Source organism: Hippocampus bargibanti, linkage group LG02 (assembly GCF_051943395.1).
Source record: "Hippocampus bargibanti isolate YZ-2025 linkage group LG02, ASM5194339v1, whole genome shotgun sequence".
In the NCBI taxonomy this organism is placed as follows: Eukaryota; Metazoa; Chordata; class Actinopteri; order Syngnathiformes; family Syngnathidae; genus Hippocampus; species Hippocampus bargibanti.
This window is the reverse complement of record NC_142735.1, coordinates 17,063,342-17,082,378: the sequence shown is the minus strand read 5'-3', so window position 1 is coordinate 17,082,378 and position 19,037 is coordinate 17,063,342. Positions and strand designations below refer to the sequence as shown.

Below are 19,037 nucleotides of genomic sequence, written 5' to 3'. Positions count from 1 at the left end.
AGACAGCTAAAGACAAGCTTACATTATAATGCAATCTGCAGCTATCCTGGATAAATAACCTGTAACATTCGTATGATCTCACACTCATGATTTGAATGTCAGATTTATTCTTAAATTTTGATAGTTAAAAATGTAATTCCTTTAATTATTAAATCCCGCTCCCTCTACATTTTATACATCTCCATTCTTCACACAGAATAACATATAATAAACATAGTCAAAAAGTTAATGAACCACTACATAGCAATAATGTAAAATAAAATATATCAATACTCTAAGAGATATATATACCATCCTTGTAAAACCGCATAGACATGATATACACACCACAACAAAATACAACTACCAAACAATTGTCTTCATAAATATGTATAACAATACATATGAGTGATATAAGTGAATAATCAATGTTAATATGTTATCTTAAATTGATTTGTTTTGGAACACACAGCATGAATAATCTAATTATCTGTGGAGAATCAAAGTTAATAAGGCACTCTTTATAGATACATCATAATGCAGATATGATACATTTCCGCTGAGATGGTGTAACATTTTATTTGGAAAAGCCTTTTGAAACCATTAATAACATTACGGTACAGCCTCGTGGGTGGGGGAGGATCTGAGGGTTTCAGGTGGGGTGACAATCAAGAGAATGTCAGGCAGTTATGCAGGAGGATGGCCTTCAGGGTATTTAGGAGGTGGTTGAAATGCAAATGCAAAACGGTGGTGTGACCCTGTTGTGTTTAGAACCCCTGCGATGAGGTTCTGGATCAGTTGAAGTTTACGGATCGACATGTCAGCGGGGCTGAAGAGAAGATTTACTCTTTTGTTTGTTTTCTTCGCAGGGGGACTCAAACAGTGGGCAGATCTTGATAGATGAGCTACTGTTGCCTTTCCAATCCTAAAAAAAGCTCATGATAGACCCCCCACTTCTCACAACCCATCCTCCTCCATGACCAGACAGTCAAAAAAAGACAATATTTTAACCCTTTCAGGGACACCGGTTATTACAGTGGACATCTAATCAGGAAATAGGGTGCATGAATTTATTAAACAACTTACCAGACAACCATCAATGTTTTACTGACAGGACAGCACACTCATCATAAAAGGGATGGATGGTGTGCTCCTCTTCGCTCAATCACAAAACACTGCAATGGGTTCATGTTCGACTGATGTAAAGGTGAAATACATTCAAAGGTGAAAAACAAATTTTCTTGAAAAATGCTGAAGCGGGACGTGTGTAAACACGGCCCGATATGTTTTCATAACAGTCAACCTTCAAATGCTGGTTGTATCGATAGCTAGTTTAATATCGAGTCAAGACAAGAACATTTGACATACACATACAAATGGGATCTATGCAGGCCTTCTGACCATTACGTATTTGGGCGAAAAATGTCTCCTTTCATTGAAACCAGACATTCCCAGACTAGAATAGAAATGTTATGGTGCAATAAGCTATTAAACACAGTGATTATGACCTTCTCTAAAACATCTAATGTATTCAAAATATATTCCAAACTATTTTGTATTCAGAGTGTGACCCGGGCTCAGCCTTGCGTTCTCCCTGTATGTTTGATAAATGTCACCAAAGTAGCGTTCAAACCATGATGGGTCGATTCTCTTTGATATATGGCCGTCCGTCTTTCAGCTTGCAGCTTAATGGCATTGAGTTTCTTTCAAGGAGAGAAAATTGTTCAACAGTGTGTCTTTGGATTCTTTGTGTGCATGCGGTCATTGTGAATGAAGATGTATGCTCAGACAACTGATGCAGGACTTTCTACTCTTGTCTCAGTGGCTTGGACAACAACGAATGATGAAGGTTAAACTTGTAATGTTTTATATCGGATAGTACAACTCACAACACCGAGGTGTACTGGGGCAGAGGGAGAAGGCGGCACCATGATTCATTTTATGCGGTGACACGCTGTTCATTTGAAACTCTGATTTGAACTTATGCACACCACAACTAAGTGTCATCAAAACACCCACCGCTATCACTTAAGATCAACCACTGCATACAAAATGCAAACCGTCACATTTTCCGCATTATAAGGTGCACTGAAAACCATTTCATATTTTCGAAAGCATATACAGTGCACCTTATAATTCAGTATGCCTTAAATATGGATCAATATTCAAATTTCTAGGACATAATATTTTAAGTGTTCTGTAAAATGCTTTTTTTTATATAGCTGGAGCTGTTGCGAAAGCAATATACAAATTAAACTGAACAGGTATTGTATTGTATTCCCTTTAGCATAGCCATATCTAGCGGATACAGTCTCACTGGTCTAATTTATTCAGATTAATATTGCATTTGTGGAATATATACGTATGTTGCTTTTTTGAGTCCATGTTATTTCAATGCAGAGAGTTTGTTCAAGTACTCTGCAGGCTTCATCTGTCAATCACTATCTTTAAGATGAAAAAAAAAAAACGCTCTTGAAATTTACCTTAGGACAAAAAAAAACAATTCAGAGTATAAAAAGGTTTTGCCTTTATTGAAACAAAAGTGTATATTCTCACATGAGAAGGAATTGAAGTCCGCTACCTTTTAAAGGAGTATTGCAGTAGCGCTGAGGGATTTAGTTTAAAGAGAGAACAGACTGTTTATTGAAAAAAAACATCAGCGAGCCGAAGTGGGTATTGTAAAGTGAATATGAGGATGATGGAGGAAAGTAAAGTTGTATCCGTGTCATGGGAGGTCAAACCAGACACTAAAACATGCTCAGAGTTGCTGATTTTACCAAAATATTTTTTTCCCTCCATGAAGATGCTTCAAATTATGAACACGGTCAAACCTAATTAAAATTGTCCATGACACTATTCAGATAATGACGACAAGATAATGCATTGGAGATACTTTTCTCAGCGACGGTTGCATCAACGATAGCGTAGAATTGAGAAGGGTCGGCTATAGGTGTCAAGGAGGTGGGAGGTGGGGGCGTTCCAGATGTGGGGACTATAGCAAAACAAAAATGTAGCCGAGCAACAGTGATGTGGATGGAAGACAGATGAAGAAATTTCAACCCAATGGGGATGCGGGAAAATGATGAATGGTGTTGTGGAGATAATTTGTCACCCTCACCTGTTCCGAGAAGTTGTCATGTCTGCTGCGGTTTCACCGTATTCAGAATGAGTTGTAATATTGTTGTGACATTTTTAGAGCTGCCCACGGGTAATTGCGGACCATGACCAGAGTCTAAGTGGCTCTTTGATGATCCCTCCCCCCTTCCCGCCCCCAAAGAAAATATCTTCAAAAAGCAGCAATCCAACATTCAATGATCGAATATAAAAAAATGGGAAAATTGTCTAAATAATCCTGGTAAAATGAAAAGTTTGGAAAAAAAAACAATAAATATTGTGAATATGCAAACCTTGCTGTTGAAGTGCAAATATGAAGCTTTAAACTGTCGCTTTTAGTTGTAATATCACCAAGTTACTTTAAGATCATTCCACTGTAAAGTTATAAAAGTGTGGTGTCCCAAAAAGTAAAGTGACATTGACCCAACTGCAGGATCCTGTCACGGTTTGCGAGGTGGTGATGGCGGGTGCGGATCCCAAAAAGCAGGCAGGAGGGAGCAGGAGGTTTTTTGACAAATTGTATTAAAATAAAGGTCAGCAGGAACAAAATGTAAAACATCAAAATGATCTGAACGGAAAAAAGTATCAAAAGAAAACCAAGTGTAAAAGTCCGCCAAGATTAAACAAACACATGCACTGCACACAATGCATGCAACAAACATGCAGCAAACAATGAACCGACGGCGGATGGTCGTGCCGGGTGTCCTTTTAAGTGTCAGTGATTAAAACGACCAGCACCTGCGAGGCTGCAGGCAGGGCTGACGTCGCTACCCGTTGGTCGCCAATCTGATCGGGACGACCAGCACCTGTGCAGGTGCAGGCGGGGCCGACAGCGCCCCCCGTTGGTCGCCAACCAGATCATGACAGATCCTGGGTGTATGACTGGGACCACAATGTTAAAGAACAAAATTGGTGGACTTGTCTGTGCTACAGTTCGAGTGAGTTTTCTGAGCACACATCAAGGACTTAAGGATTTCACTCCGCCTGCTGATGTCATTGTAAAAATATAATAGCAACTGACTCGTATTCAGTAAGCCTATTGGGCCGTTCGCTGGAGACAAAAACAATGAAAAAGAATCAACAAAAGGCCTTTAAAATGAGCTACTCTTGTGAGAGTACCGGTTCTTTTTGTTGTGAAGTGCAATTAGTGGAATTTAAATCTATTGCGTCAACATGATGGTCCAGTGGTGTGCACATCAGCTCCGCAGTACAGAGGTGCAGGGTTCATTACCCGATTCAGCTTACCAATGTGAGGTTTGCATGTTCTCCTGTGCCTGTGTGGGTTTTCTCTGGTTTCCTCCCACATTCCAAAAACATGCATCATATGCTAATTGAATGCTCTAAACTGCGCTTGTTTGACTGTGAATGATTGTTTGTCTATGTTTTCCTACCCGAAGATGGATGGGATAGGCCGATTAGCTGTGCATCTGTGTGTCATAGCATGTATTTGCAGGTGTAAGTGGCTATTTTTTGCAGGAGTCTGGGCACAATTAATAAATAAATTGCACCAAAGCCGACCTTCATAATGCTAGACGTCTAACTAGAACAGTGTAGCTGCACGCATTTGAATACCCTGAGAATATGTAGTGTGTGAAGGGAGAAAGCAACCATTAATTGTAAACCATACCATTTTCTAAGATAAGAACAACTAGATTAAAGTTAATTATCTCTGAACATCATAGTCATTGAACCAAAATCGGTTTTGTTCCCTGTTGGATGTAATATAAAGTTGTTTCATGGGGATAAACAAACTACGTCTCACTCAATCACATGTATGTCAGCCTGGAGCTGCAAAGTCTGCTGAGTATCCCATGGGCTACTCGCACTCTGCCACAGCACATTAAAACATTAACTTGGAGCTTTGTTCCCACAGGACATAACTAGTTGTACGGCACACACGTGCATGTGTGCAAAGACAATTGGGTAGCAGCATCCCACAGGATAAACAGAATCTAGGTTTAGTTGTATTAAGTTCATCCTGTCTACTTGATATCTAATTTAAAATAGATTATTTTCTTACAGACAGTGTATTGTAGGTGTTCAAATACCTGACATGTCGGCCACATGTCAGGTACAGTAAAGTCTCGTTATATCGATATTCAAGGGAGTCCGAAAAAATATCGATATAACCGGGATTATCGATATATCCGACCCTGTTTGCATGTAATTTTCTCCGTGCGTGCATAGAAATAGTATCCATATAACCGGGACTATCAATATATCTGATATCGATATCACGAGACTTCACTGTATTTGAACACCTACTATACACTGTCTGTCAGAAAAGAATCTATTTTAAATTAGCATCTAGGTTATATGCTTTGTTGCTTGCTGCCTCAAGCTAAAGGACAGCATTTAGCCACAAAGATGCACACATTTCGTCCCAACTGTTCCTGATCGTTACTCCGATAGTTACAAGGGCAAGTATGTCAACTCTTTGGAATGACTTTAACTTCTGCGAAAATTGATCAGAAAATGTGATCTCGTCTTCATCAAAGTAAACTAATGCCACACTGGAATTTATTTATTTACCTTTAAAATTAGGCAAAGGTTGACTGGTGAGCGCATTGCCTGACAGTATACATGTCAAGGTTTTGAATAACGGCTTCGGCCTTCCTGTATCGAGTTTGATTATTCTCCCAGAACCTTTGTGGATTTTCTCAAGGTAACTCTGGCTTCCTCCATGGTTACAAAAACATTCATGGTTGGTTAACACTCTAAATCGCAAGTGTCAAACTCCGGCCCTCAAGTGCCCCAATTCTGATTGTTTTTCCATTTCAGCCTTCTGCAAAACAAAAAACAAAAAAACAAAAAACGAATGATCAGGCTTTTGTTGAGCTTGCTTTGATAAGGAAAGGAAAGTGGAACACAGCTTGAGGGACACATACTCTAAATTGTGTTAAAGTGTGAATGGTTATTCATTTATATGTTTCCCGTGATGGCTGGCAAGAAGTTCAGGATGTACCCCCCGATTGCCTGATAATAGCTCCAGCACACTGACAATCCTCGCGTGGATAGGCAGAATGGACAAATGTGCATACCCTGTAAACATTTATTGTGCTTGGTGAAAAAAAAGTAACCGTTTGTGATTTTGCTACCCCAAGGCCTATATGCATCGCTTGACAACTTAAGACCATCTGTCTGCCAATTGTATCTCAACAGATGATGGGTGACGCAACAATACAATGACCCAAAGGAACGAAATAAATGAAGAACACTTTTTTAAACAGAAGAAAATATACCTTCTGGAATAGCCCAGTAAGTGTTCGGACTCCAACACATGTGTGGTATGTGGTATGACTTTGAGGATAATTGACACCATAAATTAAGCTATATACGATCAGGGTATTTCAAGCAAGTGATCATGCAAGCAATATATTTTTCATGGACACAACTGCACATTACGGGAAAACAATGCCAAAACCGATTCTGCATATTTCCCAAAAGTGTGGCTGCGTCGTAGAAGTGTCTAGAAAGTAGACTGGTCTTCCTGCAGTCCAGACCTGTCTCCCATTATAAATATGACAACAAAGACCACAGACGGACATCTAGCAAGAAAAGGAAAAACAATCCACTTACAAAGCATTAATAATTAGTGTTCTGAGTTCCCAAGTGACCCATCACAGTGGTAAACATGACATTTTTCCAGCATTTTGAGAAAATGTTGCAGCTATAAAATTATACATTATTTCCAAAAAACATGAGTGTTTTTCTGTTTAAACATTAAATGTCTTGTATTTGTGGTGCATTCAATTCAATTTAAGTTTAACATGATCTGTCGATCAGATTACGTTTGTCATTACGTTTAAAGCTTTACACTGAAATCAAAATATTTCTCAAAATAGGTGCCTTGTTTATGTTTAGAAATAGCTGTGGTTTTCAAATTCTATTTCAGATAGTAAAGAATTACTTTGTCAACAAGCAAATATCATGTTGATAAGTGTGTTAAGCTTGGATTTGTGTGTACTTCAATGAAAAAGACACTGAGCTAGGGAGCAGCCTAATTTAGAGTGACATCAAAAGAGTGAAAGCGAGATCTGCCGTCTGACAGACTTTCTAAGACTTCAATGATTGACTGATCTTATGCACATTTAGAGAGTTCTAAACAGACAGCCATGCAGGCGTACACTCAGTCACCAAGCAGCAAAACATTATTTATCCTGTTTGAATTTCAGAGAGGCTGTCAAAGTATCATCCCTATTTCAGGCTGACTGGGTGACATATTACAAGGTATGTCAGAAAGGTTCCAGAACTGGTGTCAAAAAAGATATATTTCAAACTTCAACTAAAAACTACAACTTTTACCTTTCACTGTAATCTCCCTGGAGGATAAAACTATGACCTCAACTCGCTTGAGTAATTGAAGTTTTTTTCTCCCTATATCAACAACTCAAAAGGACAGAATATGCGCGAATGGTGCATTGAGAAACACAAAATAAATGTGTTGTCGCAAAGAATATCTCATGAATATCCCATAACCCACCACCTGAAATGACCCAGCCAGCCCAACCATGTATATGACGTTATGTAGCACGTGGAACTGTGATCAGGAGGGAGAAATGAAATGACGAGGCATCGGTATCTGAGGTAAAAACATGAAAAGGGAACAATCTCATTGTAACAAGGCTCAGCCTGCTCCTCCATTTAATTATAGCGAGACGTTCACCAGACGCATTGTAGTATTCTGTTATTGCATCGCCTGCCTGTTTTACGTCCCATTCAAGGTCATTTCCATTGTGCTCGACATTAACTCCATTGTCCTGAAAACCTTTGTCGTCACACTCACCTCATCTTCTATTCCTTAACCAATGAGTTCATGACCCAAATGTGAGTACAACGAGGTGTACTTTTGTCTGTTTAGTAAGTTGTGGCTCGTATTCAGATGCTCGTTAGCCACACTTGCCCGCTAGCAGAAGATGTTAGTTTGAGACGATTGGTCAAATAAGGCAAAAGCGTAGTTTGTGGTTTTATGACAAGATGTGTCATGAACGATGACTAATTCCTTCCCATTCCGAAGACAACCATGTGTCTTTTGTTCTCAAGTATATGCAGACAATAGACTGAACTTCAAATACAACTTCAAATTCAACTTCAACTTACCTTCAACCTCAATCTCAACCTCAGAGTACAGAACGCCCCCAAGTGTCCATCTTCAGCGTTCCTCCTTATCTAAAGCAGTCATTTTATCCCGACCCAGTTATCTATTAGCTCCCTTTCATCACAACATATCTTCCTCTATTTGTATTTGCCTGTATTGTTGATCTTCCCCAGTATACGTATTTAAACACCCCCTTGAATCCACGTCTCTTAATACCTGTGCTGACAGGCACACCAACTGGTCTACAGTTCGCCCCCTAACGAATCAGCTCCTATTGCCTCCAACACTCATAATCTACCTTTCCTATTTAAGAGATGCATTAGGTGGCTCTAAAGCTTTTACAGCAACAGAATTTGCTTTTATCTTTGGTTCTTAGCACTTACATGCTGCTCCACCAAGATAAATGGACAATTAGTAAATATAGAAAATAAAACACAAACATAATTCTAAATTACCTCCTCAAGTGTTTTTCTGCCATTATTTGATCCACTTATTTCAACGCGACAAAATTTTCCCGTGGAGAGATAGATTCACATTCAGTCTCTCAATACAATTTACAATGACAATAAACACCAATTTTGGATTTCTTTATTGTTGTTTTTATTTTACCTCTGGATTTCAAACACAGTCCTCTACATTGTTAGAATCACAGAATCGACATTTCACATGGGGTTTGACGCCATTCTTGTTCCTTCTTGCAGCATGGGTGTAGTAGTCTCTGGCTGAAGGTTCTACCAAGTGCTGTCGGGATGGGCAGGAGCGGGTGGGAGGGGCTGTCCATCATAGGTTTTAGTTTAGCTAGCGTCCGTATGCTGCCCACCTCTTCCAGAGACTCCAGCGAGCTGCCCAGGACAGAACTGGCCCTCTTGACCAGGTGTTCCGGCCTTTTTCTGTCCCGGGTGGTAATGCTGCCTGACCAGCAGACAATTCCATACTGACTGGCCCAAATATATCCACAGTCCTGTACTGAATGAATATGAATGTTAAAGGAATACCATGGGGCATTAACTTGAAAAAAGCACCACTCCATTCATTGAAAATACTGCCAAATTCATGTTCAATGTGCTTGTTTAATTTTATGACTGCACAACCCGACTCGGACACACCCGTAATTTTGAGATTGGAGGGGCACAAGTCAATGGATTAGAGTTGTTCTATGGAATAGCAATCACAACAGAAGTCTTTATGGACCTTGTATTAGAGTAAAGTCCACAAAAACATCTTTTATATATACCGGTACTTATGTGTCAATCGTGGCTTTTTAGGTTATTTATCAGATCTAAGCTGTGGAAATAAGGTAACTTTTCTTCAATGTGTTTGATTTGAATTCTACATGCATCACTGCTTATTCTCTCGCCAGCCTGTATTTTAACACACACGCACGCGCACGCGCACGCACACACACACATGCACACGCACGCACACACACACACACGCACACACACACACACACACACACACACACACACACACACACACACACACACACACACACACACACACACACACACACACACACACACACACACACACACACACACACACACACACACACACACACACACACACACACACACACACACACACACACACTGCAAGCATCTAGTGACTGTAACACATGAATGAGCAGCCAGGAATTACATTTACTTTTTTGGAGGATGCCTACTATGCTGCCGGCTCTGACAAATGAATCAACTCAAATTTTGCTTCGTTAGTAAATACAGTTGGACAATAAATGTGTGTTGACAAAATGTGTACATGGTTCCATTTTGGTCATTATGGATCCATCCTGCACAGACAAATCAATGTTGAACAGTGAAGTCAATAAACCAATGACTCACCTAGTGTATAAATCATTTATAGCTACTTCTGTTGTTCATATGGTTTGTCTCGCAGAAACAGGTCATTTTCATAGCATTTTGTATCCTCACAGAAAGAGCAAAACGGTCTGTTTTTCAGCACTGTATCAAAAATGTGAATATGGGAGGTTGTTAAAGGTGCAGCGCTGAGATGTGGGGGTTCACTGCATGCACAAAGTGGTCCATTATTGGCAAATGCTCACGTGTTCCCCGCTGTATTGTGACATTTGAGATGCCTTGTGGCCATTTTTTTCTGTGTTGAAAATTGTTTCCCTTTGAAAAGCTGTAAATGTTATGCGTTGCTGTGTAGCTGTTTCACTCTGAACCGACGAGGCCACATAGGGTCCATGTTGTGAATGAATTTCTGCTTCTTTTCTCTTCCTTATGTGTTATATCTAGAATGCGTCAAAATCAATGCAAGAAGGGTGATTTCAGGAATTTCACTTTTGCTGCAATTTTATATTGTCAGAAGGGGCATTGCACATTGTATTAAAAAGCCAGATATTCAAGAAATTGTGAAATACAGCATCTACTACTTTTTCCTGGAAAAACTGCAAATAATGATCTCGGTTAACACTCATAATCAATGCATGTAAAGTAAATTATTTAAGTTGCAAGCTTTGTTCACATGGTTTATATGGTCCAGATCAAAGTAAGAGGGACTTTTTGAAGCCCGATCCAGGAGACGAAAATATACAGCACAGTGCATTTTCCTTTGGTGCATTATAACGAGTATAGTCAACTTTTAATAAAAAAATTGAAAATAGTAATGCTTGTCTAATCCTAGTGACATCCCGGTAAGTAAAAGGATTCATGATCGCTGATCAAAATCAAAATCTTTCAGGTATGACATACCTGCAGAAGACATCCTGGCAGGTCATCTGGCTGAAGATATGTACCCTACCTGCCATCTGCAGGACTTACCGGTGGCCATCATCTGTAATACAAAATGGCTGAATTTCACACAATGACCAAGTGAATTATTTTGTGATGTAAAGTAGGGAAAGAGATACCCATTTCACTGCAAGATCAGAGCATTGTCATCAAATGGTGAGTATAGGTTTGCTTTTTTTGAATATTGCTGTGCCGATGACCATTTTGTGTTTGGGAGTGTTCCTGTGCATCTTCATCTTTATTAAGTTCATAGAGTTGCTTGTTCTGTAGCCACAAGAGGACATAAGCCAGTGCCAGTTCTATTTGGCTCTCTAGGACTATTCCAGGACTATTCCAAAATAATAGAGATTGTATTCATGACTAATAAAGTGCAAAGCTTTTCATCCAACTATGGGTTGGAGGCATGATAAGGAATTTTAAATCAAAGAAATTGTAAACATACTGTATAACATATGATAATAAATGGATTTCAAGCACACAGACAGTTCATTTATTATGCCCAACTGTTGTCTTGTCCTACAATTGAAATTTTTACAATGGTAAAATCCTGCAACGGACTTTGAACTTGGCATCTGCCATGCTGGTGAATCCACTTCCTTTTATCATGTCCACAATGATAATGAGATATTCAAGTTTACATTCTAAATGGAAGATTAATTGTGATCAACTTTTCATCATAATGATTTGGAATATTCATCAGGCCATGCATGCTTTTATTGCATGCACTTTAAATAATTAAAATTGGATTCAGAGGGGACACAATAAGCCTCAGGTTTTATCTCACTCACCTACTCATTTTTGTTTTTTCTTATCCAGCATTATCAAGCAGACAGGGCTTCTGATTGAAAGTAAACTGTGCTTGTGCTGCAAACATGTACCTTGCAACATTGGCAAATATCCAGAGCTATGCTTCTCTGCTTTTGAGAACAAGGTAACGACAGGATTGCATCTATTTTCATCTCTGCTACGCACCAGTGTGTTTGTTGTATTACAGGGCCGCTTCTCAGTCTTGTGCTTCCTGATGAAATGAGAATGTTTAGCAATCAGTGGTTTGACTCGGCTTTGGTGACATGTCGAAAACATCGTGTCAACTTTTCAAGTGCAATAGCCAGTGAAAGAATGATGACAGCAATGTATACTGCAATCCAATACATCCTTATGTCGCACTTTGACAACCGCTGCCGCCGTTACAGAACACCTTACAAATCAGTCAATATAAAATCCTAAAAACAATACACCGTAACATAAAAGATGGACAATGTAACAACTATTCCTACAGAACAACAACTTGTCTTTGCTGTTTGAAGCACTTATAGATGACCAGTGGAGACGGCATGATCACTCTGTACAAAACAAAGCTAAATACAGTAAAAGCTAAATGAGGGTACCATATGGGAGGTGGTTTGTGCGAAGGAAAATGCACCGCCCCCTATGAAACAAGGATGTGGCACCCTACTGAACTCTTGTCACATCGAGCAGCAATAGTTGCTATAGCGACATCCAGACTCAAATAAGCCTGACCCCTATTCAAAACAGACAAATAAATCCAAAACAGTCTCGCAAACCAGATGGTCTACACCTCGGTCGACAGACCATGTCACAAAAAACTCTTATCAAAGTGCACCGGAGTACATTGGACCCAGTATATTGGGCACTAAAATACAGAATTAAATCAAATGAAAAGTCAACAGTGTAATGCAGATACACGGACAATTGTTGTCAAGTATCAGTGACGTGCGTTGAGGTTCATAGCTGGTGAGGCACTGACGTCATCACAGTCAGATTTACAAACATATGAACTCCACAGAGTAGCTTAGTCACCATTTGATTGGCAACAGTTAACGTGTTTTGTTTAAAATGTCATGTCAGCATTCTTTATATACTGTACACAAACTGTAACATAGAAAAAAATAATTTAAAAAAACGTTATTATCGTGTTACCTTAACGTATAAATGAAGTACAAGTCTCTCTGTCTCAATGGAGATCACTGCCAGTGAAGAAAGTCGTCCTTGATCAGTCCTGTTACGACTGTATGTTTTCAGTCTTTTGTGCTGAGAATGACCGCTCCACTGATACTGTAGTAGGTGGAACAGTGAGCACCAGCTGGAGCAACTTTGTCGCTTCAGGAATAGTTTCAATGAGATCCTTCTTGGCCAAAAAGCTGAGAAGCTGTCCAGAAGATTTACATTCATCCCTCACCGTTTGTGAGCTATACAGTCCGTTGTTGGTCTTCCTTTAATTATTATCTGCTGCTTCGATTGAAAGTCCAGTTTAGAAAATTATTTAAATTTAGATATGTAATCCACCATTCTGAAAATAAGGCCAAGCAACACGAAAAAAATGACTGGATTGTTTCACTTAACTTGCTAACTGTTTACTATAGCTTGCTGTCACTAATTATATTATTCTGCAGCCGAGGAGTTCCAAGAAGAATCTCTAATCACCAGCACCCCCTGTCATGAGGCACACTTCGTTATGTAAGTTTCATTTTACTGAGAAGACGGCGAGAATCGACATGCTTTATCGCTCTGCTGTTTAGCAAGGAAAAGAAAAAAGGACAAAGACCAAAAACTTGTATTTCGGACAGAAAGCGGGCAAAGTGGTTTGTATGATTTTATTGCATACATTTTATTTCATTGATGTAAAGTCCAAATGTTTGTGTAAAATAAATAATAGCTATATTGTTATACTTGTTTGTAGTTCTACGGTGGTGGTGGTGGTGTCGTTGGTGATTTAGCATGAAAGTGAAATCACTTTAAAGAATTAACCATCAGTACAAAGAACCGGAGTTCTCTGTTTGGAATGAAAGCACAGTAGAACACTTTCGAAGAGCACAGTAGAACACTTTCAAAGAGCAAAGTCGAACACTTCCGCAAGTCGCAAATACTGAGTTTTGCATGTCTATATTTGCATTGCAAGTGTGTGATATAATTATATAAGTCGTGATTTGCTATATTAACCGAGTTGATTGCATTAAACTGGGCAGCTTCTTGGAGGAAAAAAAGACAGATTGGCCACAACAAAGTGTACCCGATACAACATCATGTGCAGTGTCTTTCAAAAGACTCTTAATATCCTCTTCCACCAAAGTATTCATTGTTATCAGGTGACAGCAGGGTAGGCAGGAGAAGTGGGAGCACCCACTGGCGACGAGACGGACTGTACACAAACCTTCATGCCACTAAAACAATGTGCATTACAACATCGTAACATGGACTGAAATTATTCAGTCAACTGCTGAATCAAGAGATCATTTTGAGGTTGACTCACTCCCATCAACCATGTCATGATCCGTGACATTTTTAACACAAGGCCAGTAATTACTGTCTCCATTAGTAATCAATATTTCAACAGGCCAGGCTAGATATTTAAATCTATGTCTTTCAATCTAACAGCAAGAGTTGGTTGTATTTCATTCTTTAGGGGAGCGTCACAGAGTCATAGTGGCACTGTTATTTCAGCAAGGGCAAGAGCAAGTGATCGCCGTCTGAGTCTCCCCTTCCAATCTTAGCCTTAAGAGGGAGCAGAATTTATGTTGTCAACCGGACCAACCCTGTCACTGCAGCAATTTAAGAGAAAGCAATCAAACACAAGGATGTAACTGTTTGTAAGCAAATACCTTATTTCCTTTCACTGTGGCTTGAGTACATTTTGAAATAGATTGTACATAGACACGAACAAATCCTTCTCGTAAGCCTTCTATCAACTGAATTGCTGAAGTGGTGTGAATTCCTGGCAATCAAAATGCTGGCTTTGTGACTCGAGCAGAGTGAGGCTGTTTTCTTTCTTGTTCAGAAGCTCTGTGCAAACGCCAACAAAACGTAGGTGAAGACCAGATACAGATATTGCATGTTTAGTCTCACAAAAAAAAAAAAAAACAAACAATATAAACATATTAGATATTTTACGCACTAAAAAGGCACAGCGAAAAGAATTGTATTTTCTCAAAATCGGGCATGCCTAGTATATGGATCCCTATTCAGATTTGTTGGCCGTCGTATTTAAACTGTTCTATCAAGCGCTTTGTTGTAGCTGCCGCGGTTGTGAAAGCTCAACATCAATAATGCTGTATTGTATTGTATTCTATTTTCTTTCGTGTGACATCATCTAGTGAATGCTTGGCACAACCACTGACACTATTTCAGGATCTATCGAGTCGACGCGACTTATGTGATGCACCTTTAATCTACATCTGGTGGAACAAAAAAAAAAAAAAAACTACTGAAGCCTAAACTAAAATATTTCTATCTTTTCCTAAAGTCTGGCTTTTGTATTCATGTTGTCTCCCTTAACAATGTATTGAAAAAAAAGTCACCACTGTAGAAGTGAACTTTTTATAACCCAACTTGCATGACTTCAGAATGATGGCTTTATATGAATTTTTATGCTCCAACGGAGATTCATGTATTCCCTCTGTGGTAGTTTATTTTGTGATTGATATTTATTGGAAATGCAGGTAGATAGATCACAAGATTTGACAGGGGACAACAAGAAAAGAGAGAACAAAACATAATAAAAAAATCCTGAGATAATAAAACACAAAAGCAGAATAAGAGAGTATATGGCTGCTATAACATTATAGAGGATTCAGGTTCTGTCTACGTTACATGAAGGAAATGAAGTGCTACACTCTCTGAGGAAGAGATGCAAAGAGTAGCAAATAAGACTGGATGGGACAGGACAAGACAGGACATGGGTAGTTAGCCTCACCTTTCCTCTGGGGACTTCAGGGTGAAAATGGGAGGACAGTCCTGGAAATATAGTTCATGTCATTATCAGGGCTGTGCCACTCAGATCTCACATATCGAACAAGACCGCATAGGCTCATTTATGGAGATACAGTATATCAGATATTAAGACCATCACACATGCATCTTAGTCATCAGGACCCTCGAATGTACATGGGGCATGCGCATATAAATCTGGTGTATGCGCATTTCCATGCTGACGTTCAGAAATAGTGAAAAGCCCATGGCAATTTACAGCAACACGGATGACAAGAACATCTGTGACACTCTGACGAAGGCGCAAGTATACGCCGAAACATGTCAGGTAATTGAACACCTAAAAACACTGTCTGTAAGAAAATAATCTGTTGAAAAAAAAAATAGAATACATAAATAAAAAGCACAACTCTCCATGCCAACTACTTGACCATGGTCCGCATGTTTTTCTTGCTGTAGGGATAATATTGAAATTGGGCAGCGGCTGGTGAAGTGGCACACAAAAAAGCAGTACATGCTCGGGGCGAATGGCTGGTTTGTGATGCCCCCAAAAAGGTGGTTTTACTCTTCACCCAACTCGGTCTTCACCCAACTTGAGGATCAAACCAAACATACGACTGGTTTGGGAGCAATGATGCTAAGCGAAAAACCACTGTGCCAGTTTTACACTTTATTCAACAAGTGCAAAGCCTCAGCCGTTTTTTCAGCCTCACCTTCATTTATCAGCATTTGCACGTCCCATACCAAAGAGGGATGAAACGGCTTTTGTGCTTTTCAATTTGATTGTGTTTAACTGGTATGAAACTCATTCGAATTCCAAACTCTTAGCACCGTGAGCCCAAAAGGCACACATTACTGTTTAAAATTCTACTTTTAATAACTTTTCATTTGTAGATGTTTAAGCAGCTCACTTGAATACAATTCTTTGTATGCAGTGCTGACAAAGTAGCGTGTATTTGTGTTTGTGCGTGTGTGTGTGTGTGTCTGTGTGGATCAACACGTTAAAGAAAAAAAAAACGATTTAATTGGTATCTTTAAGAGTAACGTAGACGATTCCAGTTTTGTTTCTCAAAATGCATGGAAAATGTATTAATGTTTTTTTCTTTTGTGAATTTGAGATGTGAAGTTCATTTACTCTGAAAATCAAATTGGCTATGTGCATTTATATATAATGACGCAGATTCCACAGAAAGTCATTATAGGATAAATAACATGGGAGGCAGAGTCTATTCATCAGGATCTGAATGACAGTTAAAGTCAAACACATTCCATAAAATCAGTTGATGGATGGGGAGCCATTAGCCAGATTCTCCAAAACAGATGTTTGGATGAATAACCAAGGCATGTTCATTGTTCTCACAAGTATGCCTTTTATAGTCACAGAAAGGATATATATACAGCACTTGTGGAGACACCTTTCTCTGAGGAGACTTGTAAGCAGCCTTGGTGGAGTCCAACCATCACTGGGAATGAATCCGACATATTGCTGACAATACGAACCAAACTTTGACGTAGTGTAGGGACCTCGGTATCAAGGTGTTTGGTACCACATAACCCGAAGCACCTCCTCACAGAACAACCCAAGGGATTCAGGTGAACATCATTTCCAAGTCAACAAAGCACATGTAGATACCATGTATTAGTGACAATCCACTGGTTCGTTTCCTAAGAGTTGTTTCTAGGCAACCGTGAGAATGTTCTCTGTAGCACGAGTTTATCTTCCGGTTTTTGGAGTGGAGGTCACACTGATACCAATTAGCTGTTGCCATGGTGATGCCATTTAGTGTCAACTACAGTCACGCTGTTAACTGTAACTGCCATAGTGAAACAACGTAGTTACATATGACCAATTACTAGTTCATTTTTTTGCAGCCTGTACTTTTATATTGAAAGCATTGGGTGCTACTGCAGCACAGTATCATGATCAGGTTACTGGTTTTATGGAACATATCACTAGTGAAGAAATTTAAAATGTTTACATTTACAAATATCGCATGTAATGACGCTCCATCGTTTGCCATGAGTGAGAGCAATGCAGTCATTGCTGAATCATTAGGGGTGACGAATTTTTGTTGTAGTTCTTAAATCTTGTGTTGACTTCCTGTTTCTGTTGCTATGCTGTTCAATATGTACAAGACAATGATGATGGCGGGACAAGAAATAAAACGTTTCAAATTTAGCAAAGTGAGTCACTCATAAATCAAATGGTAGCTGAGCTACTGATATCAGCAGTAGATAAAACGTTCGGCTGAAATGAAGTTGCCGTTTTATAAATGATTTGAATTACCGTATTTTCCACACTATAAGGTGCACCTAAAAGCTAGTCATTTTTTCGGAAGCTATCAGTGCACTTTATAATCTGACGCGCTGTGTATATGGCTCAATATTTTGATTTATTTGACGTTGTATATGAAATGTTCTCTCAGTGCTTTGTAAGAGCTGCACCGGTTGTGAAAGCTTGTCGTAAATAAACCTGGTGTTTATGACATTCCCTTTTGTGCAGCACCATTTAGTGGATGCATAATATAACCGTAGCCAGTATTATAGCTTCTACTCTAAGCGCCATACTATGCAGTGCAACCTATATACAAAGACCATTTGAAAATAGGTCATTCATTGAATGTCATGCTTATCTCCTATACTTTACAGTGCAGAAAATCCTTTTTAGCCACATCGCCTAGCTCTCATTATCATTATTATGATTATTTACTACAATTAGGATGTAACCACTGCATTAACCTTGCTTAGTGACAGAGACTGTATTCCAATTGTATGCAAAAAGGTGGGTTGCTTTGGTGTCACATAAATGGAACTCTTTTTTTAAACGGCTGACCTCATGTGTAGTCATCTTTTTTTCTCTCGCTGAGTTAGAGATGATATGAATTCAATGATCTCTGCATGTATTGCTGACAAGATTTCTTTTTTATCATGTGGTTCTTTGCTTTGTATAAAGCTTTGAAAGCAATAAGGTGATGCCAACAGTGGGTGTAGAGAGCAAATTATCAATAAAGAAAGTTATCCACATATGAGGGAGTTTTCGGTTGTCAGATATTTAAAATAACCATTACTGCACTGCTTCATCTTACTGCAGCATTCTTCACTGTCAGTTCTGACCTGACACCTCTTAAAGTGATATCATTGGGCAAAAAGTTGTTGCATGGTAGTTGCATTGTGTTGCATCAATTCAACACTCAAATATGACCATCGTAGTGTTGGCTGATGTAAAAACATAAATAATGGGGCCATTTTTTTTCTGCAAGTATGATGACACAGAGCTTGCATATAAGCAATGTTGAGAACCCAACTATAGAAGTGCATGACAGGATTAAACATGGGCCATCTCCAGTGACGTGCAGCAGGGGAGGCAG

The 19,037-nt window shown here is 39.2% G+C and overlaps 1 protein-coding gene across 2 annotated transcripts in view; it reads left to right on the top strand.

The window, feature by feature from the left end:
• The window catches only part of hspa9 (heat shock protein family A (Hsp70) member 9), a 79,154-nt gene extending 67,732 nt beyond the window's left edge, over positions 1-11,422 (top strand). Inside the window, exons 18-19 of one of the 2 annotated variants that reach the window (XM_088989684.1) lie at positions 6,256-6,351; positions 10,895-11,422. The gene's annotated coding sequence lies outside the window, so the exon portion shown is untranslated. The remainder of the gene's footprint in view (positions 1-6,255; positions 6,352-10,894) is intronic. The other variant, XM_088989685.1, reaches the window with a different exon arrangement.
• Positions 11,423-19,037: the final 7,615 nt, after the last annotated feature.